Source organism: Rosa chinensis, chromosome 3 (assembly GCF_002994745.2).
Source record: "Rosa chinensis cultivar Old Blush chromosome 3, RchiOBHm-V2, whole genome shotgun sequence".
Taxonomy (NCBI): Eukaryota; Viridiplantae; Streptophyta; class Magnoliopsida; order Rosales; family Rosaceae; genus Rosa; species Rosa chinensis.
The window spans coordinates 28,734,600-28,742,555 of NC_037090.1; the positions used below are offsets into that span (position 1 = coordinate 28,734,600).

The 7,956-nt window shown below is 35.6% G+C and overlaps 1 long non-coding RNA gene across 1 annotated transcript; it reads left to right on the forward strand.

Moving 5' to 3' along the window:
• Positions 1-507: 507 nt before the first annotated feature.
• Positions 508-3,703, forward strand: LOC121052101. Its single transcript, XR_005807981.1, has 3 exons — positions 508-1,939; positions 2,134-2,302; positions 3,360-3,703. It is a non-coding gene; the product is annotated as an uncharacterized LOC121052101 (long non-coding RNA).
• The last annotated feature ends 4,253 nt before the right edge of the window (positions 3,704-7,956 follow it).

Genomic DNA, 7,956 nt, shown 5'->3' on the forward strand with positions numbered 1-7,956 from the left:
TTTATGGAAGTGTAACCCTATAAGGACGGCTAAAAAAAAAAAGGAGCCCCGCCCATTTCTTTTGCCAAAAGTTGAACTTCCCACTTCTTTTTGCCACACAAATTCGCAGTTCTCTCTCTCTCTCTCTCTCTCTCTATATATATATATATGTGTATATATATATATATATATATATATATATACACACTAGATGGGCCTCACACACTATGTGTGTGAACATTGATTTTTTTTAATAGGAATTGGGATTTTTTTTTTACAGGATGGAGTATTTTTTTTTTCAAGTTCTTATCTGTTTCACTTTCACCATTTTTTTTCTTTTTCCTATTTTCTGTTTATTTTTTAATTTGACTATATTACCCCTATCTAATTTATGAGTTGTAAAGTTTTTAAATATTTCAGAGTCATTTTGGTACATTTTTTCTGTTTTGGCTAACAAAACCTATTCTCTTAATAATAGTATATAATAGTATATATATATATATATATATATATATATCTAATTGGGACTTGAGAGGTCAGACCTAAATCAAAATCTGATCTACCAAAACCGCAACCCCCACTCTGCGTCGTCCACCACCGTTTCCAATCCATGTCTCTCTTCTCCTTTGGCTCGCCTGCTTCTCGGCCTCTACCTCTCTTACTTTCATTTCTCACTCCTGAAACCGTAAGCTAACACCTCAAACCAGCCAACCCAAAATCTGAATGCAAACCTTTCTTCGTCGGCTCTCTTCGTGGGTATGGGTTTTAATTGGAACAAGATTGAAAAGTATCTCTTCTGTAACTCTAGCTTCCAGATTTCATTTTGTCTTATTTTTCCCCCTTATATATGCTATATTAGGTGTAAATTAATTGTAGATTAGTTGTAAAAACTTTGTCTTGAGAGATCTAGGTACTGCGCTCGTGGCTTCCTTCAATGGTTTCTTAATAGGTTAGTGGAATGATGACCCAATCAAGAACAAATTAGGTTGCTTTCTTCTTCTTCTTCTTCTTTTTTGGTTAAAGGCATAGTTAGCGATACATGATGTTGCCATAGATTTGATTCTTTAATTTCATTGTGATATTATTCATATCATATGTCCTCTATGTTACCACTTAGTAAACAACATTGAAAAATCAGTTCCCATTTTATTTTTGTTTGAAGCAAGTCAAAATTCTTGAAATCTGAATCAAAACAATAATTTTGGTAGTTGGTTATTTTTTATTGTATGGTTGACGAGTAAATTTTGAATCTTTTCTCTTCTTTTTCTTGTGTACGAGATTAGTCTTTTTATCTTCTCAATGATTGGAACTCAGAAGCATAAAGATTTGGAACACTTAACATACTTTGATTTATTGCTAAAGTTGAATGATTCGTTCAGATTTCAGTCTCTTTATGGCGTGTAAGTGAAAATCAAAATGTCGTACTTCAGAGAACATGATCTCTAAACTTCATGGCATATCAAACAGGAACTGCATAACAGATCATTAATATTGAAGGCTTGAAGGTACAATATTGAAACATTGCTCATATTTGCATGAGAGGTTAGTTGATAACACATTGATATTGTGGACAATATATATAATATCCTCTGCTGGAAGTTATACACCATCTTGATATGCTAAATGTTTCTGACCAGAACAGTCTATTACATCCAAGCCCAAGTCAAGGTATCTTGCAGTTGGATTTTAGGTCAACTTGCATCCTTTATTGCAATTGCCATTTCAAATTGAGTAACAAGTTTTGTGTATCTATCCTCTTTAAAGCTTTCATTTATATACATGTTTGTTTGCTTTTTTTTTTCTCTCAAGTTTACATTGTATATTTTGATATTTTTTGTAATGTTTATGACTACATAAAGTAGGTAGTAAAAAGAAAAAAGAAATATGCTCTTCTACTCTATTTAATTGTTGTTTTTTTTTTGTGGCAGATCACATGCTCTACTTAAAGATTTTATAACAGGTAAAGTAAGGAAGTTTGTGTTTTGATTATGGCTTATTGGTTTACCCGATAAGTGTACCAAGTCATCAAGCCTGGTTACCTTTGAGCCTTGAGGCTTGATGGGATTACTTGTGGGCTGTGGCATATATGGGATAATTGCTTTGATCTTCAAAAGTCTCTGTAGCAGAAATATTGATTTACTTTTTACTATGCAGGACGGATGTGGTATCATTGCCGCATGGTCTATTTGCTAGTGTCTTACTTCTATGGAAAGCAGTTTGTTGGTCCAGTCACACCTAACAGTTTTGTCTTTGAGAAAGGAGCTTTTTAATATCCCCCATCATGAAATAGATTGGAACCAGGCGCGGAATGAGTGTGCAAAAGGTTGGTCAATTGACATCAGACAAAATCTGTAATTTTGTTGATAATAAACTGGGGAGAAAATAGTAAATTTATCTTCTTCTTCTTCTTCTTTAGCAACTTGACTGAAGAGTAGAGTATAACAACTATACTAATATTTTCCGTTCGGTGCAATATATACTGCTGTGCATCATCTTGTGAGTGGTACTCCAGTTTTGTCTTGGTTAAAACCTCAAGTTTATGCTCAAGACCTAATGGATCCAGAGTTGTATGAAAAGCTTGTCTTAAACAACTTTGGTGTGTCTAGAATTGTGTCACTTAGCTTATTATGTTTTTTGATCTGTTTTATAGCTTTAAAAGGTTCATGTGGTCGATTTAACCATGGTTTCAGTTGCTATAAATTTTGTTGCTTTGTGGAGGCTATGCTCCTTGATTTGCTTGTATATCATTTAAGGGTTTGCAGTTTTATGCAGTTTATTATAGTCATTGGCACAAATTTGGAGTGCCAGTGCTGCATTTGGAGGTATGAACCGTATTAGGCACAAATTTGGATGCCAATGGGTGTCGGAACCAAGTGTAAATGTTTTAGATTCCACTACAATTTTCATGTTCATCTTCAGCTTGCTGCCCTCACAGTATTGGCTTGAATTTTATGATATAAGTTCTTCACAGTCATTGGCACAGGGAGAAAATCTAGTTTCTTCTAGCTAGGTTTTCGAATTGGGATTCTTTAGTCCTAATAATATTGCTAATAAGTATGTGGGATTCTGGCACAAACATTTGGATGCTAATGACAAGGACATTATCAATTATATACAAATTGTAAGTACTTGAACAGATTGTTCTAGTGTTTACTGTCAAGTAGTTAGCGGGTTGTAGTTTCTTGTTCTGAAGATGAAGATCATACTCTTTTGTTAAGAAGTCAACTGTTCCTTGCATCAATGCTAGAATTGTTCTGATGTTTGTTTACTTGGTGAGTTGATGTGGTTGTTAAGTTTTTGACATTTGGTTCCTTAACTTAATTGTGTGTTTTCAACCATTTATTGATACATATTGTTGACTGTTGATCTGTTTCTTTCAGGCCATGGCTCCCCGGTCTAACAACATAGCCAAAGTTAAAGCATTAGCACTAAGGATGAAGGCACTGCAAATGAAAAAAGAGGTAAAAAAAATAGTGCCGAAACCAGCTGTTGAAGAGACTGATGCACCACCTAAATATGCCTTCACCAAACATGATCAATAGTATGAGATATCAATGTTTTTTGGGTTCCATTTGTCGATCATGCCGACTGCTATGGGTTATTGAACTGATGTTTACTAAGTTTACCTCCATTATGGATGTATGTATAGCTGCAGTAACAGATTAATCAAATATTGGTATTTTTATGAATGGATTCCATATTTGATAAATGTATTGGGTAGTTTCCAGATTTACATAATTGTGGAGCAACGAGAATACAAATATGTCATCTAAATTAGAAAGCAACAACAAAATGAAATCCAAATATGTTGTTGGACATATCTTAGAACAACATAAACTAGAAAAAATATGTTGTTACTTGTGCACTCAAACAACAGAAAATTGTCATTTGAAATAAAAAACGACAAAATGAAATCCAAATATGTTGTTGGACATATCTAAGAACAATAGAAATAAGAAAAAATATGTTGTTACTTGTGCACTCAAACAACAGAAAATTGTCATCAGAAATAAAAAGCAACAACAAAATGAAATCCAAATATGTTATTGGACATATCTAAGAACAATAGATACAAGAAAAAATATGTTGTTACTTGTGCACTTAAACAACAGATAAATGTTATTGTAGGCTACTAAAGACAATAGATAAATGTAATCTGAATTGAATGCTAATGACAGTTAACTGTTATTGGAATTTGAATAAAACAACACTAAACTGTTATTATAATTCCATTCAGACAATAGATAGGATTTCATATCTTCTACTTTGGTGCATTCAAACCACAGAAATGACCATTTTTCTGTCTTTGGAATAAGCATTAGGTCATAGAAATTACAAGGAACTGTTATTTCTTTTCAGATCACATGACATTTATCTGTCGTCTGAATTCACTAAAACTCATGTCTTGATTTCATCAGACAATAGAAGACCTAAAAACTTTATGTCGTCTGATTATTTAGACGATAGAGGAAATCTGTCATCTGATACCCCCAAGAGATTGCACCGTACTAGACAACAAATTTTTTTTTGATTAGACGACAGATCTCCTCTGTCATCTAATTGCTTTTCTAGCATAGTGAAAGACCGATTAGGAATTTTCAATCAATAATCCTTCTATGGCAAGGAATAGTCGAAACCCTAAGGTGTAAATACTGGGGTTCAGGGACAAATAACACACAACTCTTCAATCAACTAATTGCACAGATTATCAAAGCCTCCCCGGAGCAACCTTCAACCTAGTTGAAAACCAGCGAAGCAAGGGTAACGCCCTCGCAACGCAGCGAAGTTAAAGACATGCTTTAGCAAAACCTGTGATTTCTCCTACTTTCCGGTGATTGCTCTGCTTAGTCTACAACACTAAGTATCGACTTGATGAAGCAAGAGATCACACCACAAGTCCTTCCCCGTAAGGCAAGAAGTCCTTTTCTGAAAGGCATAGAAAAGAACCTGGTGACGAGGTTGGTGCTCTCCTCGTCCATAGCATTTGATCAAGAAGTCAGCTCAAGAGATGCCCCGACAACTGCACCACACGATGTTAGCACGCTCGCGCACTCAAAAGAGACTATTTGCACGCTAGGCTGGTTTTGGAGCCAAACACCGCCAACAACATCACCCAAAGCATGTCGAACAATTACCCCCATCCCACCTGATTTCGAGGATGGATCAAAAGCACCATCATAATTGGCCTTAAGCCATCTTGGAGAGGGCAGGGAATAGCCTTGTTGCTTGTTCTTTCTTTATCCAACTTTTTATGGAACCCTGTTACTAGGTTCAATACTCACACACCATTTCGTGCTCACTCGTTATTGGAGAGATACCCCTCCCTAGTCAACAACTTCTCAAATACAATCCACATCTTGGTTGAGCACCCCACTGGAATGAAAGACTTGGCAGTAGCCGAGGTACCTACCGTGCTAATTCTAGCCTACTTGGAAATACAATCCACATCTTGGTTGAGCATCCCACTAGAATGAAAGACTTGGCAGTAGCCGAGGTACCTACCGTGCTAATTCTAGCCTACTTGGAACCAATCAGGCTGAACACATTGGCTATATGTATTTCCTAATTGTACAAGGACAAGCCTCAAGTCTCATCATGACTCCCAAATTACCAAACACCTCATCGGCTCATTCTCTATTAATACAGGGTTAGACCACCAACTCAGATATGATTGATTCTCTACCCTACCACTTATAATTTCTCATTCAGCTCCCCAAATTAGATACATGCTCTTCTGATTATACCTTGCTTACTCTGCAGGCTCATCATGATAAATTAAATTACCTTCACCTTGGCCTAATGACCTTTAGCTCCCATTTAATTATCGACCCTAATAAATATGGGACTTTTAAATTTAGAAATTATAACTACAAGGAGTAAAAAAAAAAGCCTGTAAGGCCCATGTTTTTTTTTTTTTGTTGGTTGATGCTACAAAACCCTCAAGAGGATTGCTAAACCCCAACACTGTCTCATTGCCAAACAGACAATTCTGGGTTTTGAAGGTTTCTGAGTCTGCCACACCTACATTTCCACTTGGTCATTTCTTACTTAAGGTTGCTTGGACTTAGTGCATCTCCAATGGAGTAGTTAAAATGCTTGTGTCAAATTCAAATTTGAAGGTTGACGTGGCAGTGTTATTTTTGTTACACTCCTTCTTCAATGGATTGGTCAAATAATAAGAGTATTTTATTTTTTAAATTGTTTTAATTACTTGTTAAAAAAAATTAATTTATATTATTAACAAACACATGCTTTCTCTCTCCTCAACTTCTCCTTCTTCTCGACTTCTCTTCTGATTTTTTTTCTTTCTGTCTTTTTTTCTACAAGAACAACATTAGATGCCCATAATCAATAGATTCCAAGATTCAAAACCCATAAAAACTAAAACACAACAAGAGCAGATCCAAGTAACATCGCTGATCAAGCTTTCTGTTTCAATCTCTCTTTCCAAAATAAGCTTCGCAGCAGATCTCGACCATCATCTCAATTTTGTCTCTATCTCTATCTTCCTCTCCTGTTTGGACTGTTTCTCTCCATGTTCTTTACTTCTTCTTTTTTCAATTACTAGTCAATCATCCTAGCGACCTAGGCCCCTAGTTATTTTTTCAGAGACCTGAATTTCTAGATTCGCTGCACTTTTCAGAAACCCAAATTCCATTATCAAAACAAACATCTATCTTCTCATCATTTTGTTTCCATCTTCTTTCATTAGAAACAAGGCAAAGGCTTAGAAGCCCAGAATTATAGAAAGGAAATAAGATCAGAACTGGAAAGGAAATAAGATCTGATCTCTGGTTTCATGCATAGTTGGGTAAATAGAGTGAGAGAGAGAGCTTGATAGAGAGATGAGAACGCAGAAGGGAAGAGAGTGAGGCAAGAAGAAAGAAATAATAAAAAAATAAAAGACAGAGGGAGCTGCGCCTGTCAAATTTGACAGTGGAGGGCTCTATGTCAAATCCACCTGTGTATGATATATGGGTTGGAGGAGTGTTTCATCAATCAATTATTACTGTTGGGCACGCCATGTGGATTTGACCTCTCCGTTAGAGATGGTCTTAGGAGTCATCATTTTGTCCTTCAGTCCTAAGCCCGCCTAGCTCGTAGGGCCGATCCGGCCCTTGCATTAAGGCGGGCCTGCCCATTTGAGCCCTTCATGACCGAGCATGGTCCGGCCCTTTAAGCCCACCCAATTAAGCCCTAATAATTTTTTATTTTTTTTACTTTTAAATATGTTTCTCTTTTTTTTTATAACATACTACTTATCTCTTTCTTTGTAATTGATTTCCTAAGCTTTATTTTCTTTAATTTTTATTTTTTTTGTTAAACAACAATTAATTTTAGGAGATTTTCGAGAGATAGTTAATATTTATAAATGTTATAAGTTAACTCCAACAATATATATATATATATATATATGTGTGTGTGTGTGTGTGTGTGTGTGTGTATTAAATATGATCAACAAAAACCAATGAGTCATGTATTACTTATATAACCATTGAGACGACTTTATTAAATGACTTCTCTGAAAAGGGACAACTTCAGAACAAAGGGATGGATCTTTTCCAATCAGCTAGATAGCATAGGCCCTTCCTTTGGTCCCAGTCGGTTATTCATATTCTCACGGTCGAGCAAGTAAAGGCCCTCCACAAGATTGGGTGAGCAAGGTATTTTAATTGCTTCTTCTTTTTGGGGGCACAGGTAGGGTTCCAACTATATTAAACTAAGGGGTAATTTGAATTTTATTTATGCCTTCGATGTAGGGGTTTTTAGAGATTCAAATTAGGGTGGTTCTAGTTGGACCTCCAAATTTGATATTTGAACCTCTCTTACTTATTAAACCTCCAATTCACTTTTTTGAATACATAAAAAGCTAAGTACACCTCCTTAATTTTTCCAAAACACCCTTAAACAATTAAATTTGTATCTTCAACGATTTAGGGGCCGTGACCACTTACCCAATTTTAGCCTAAAAATTAC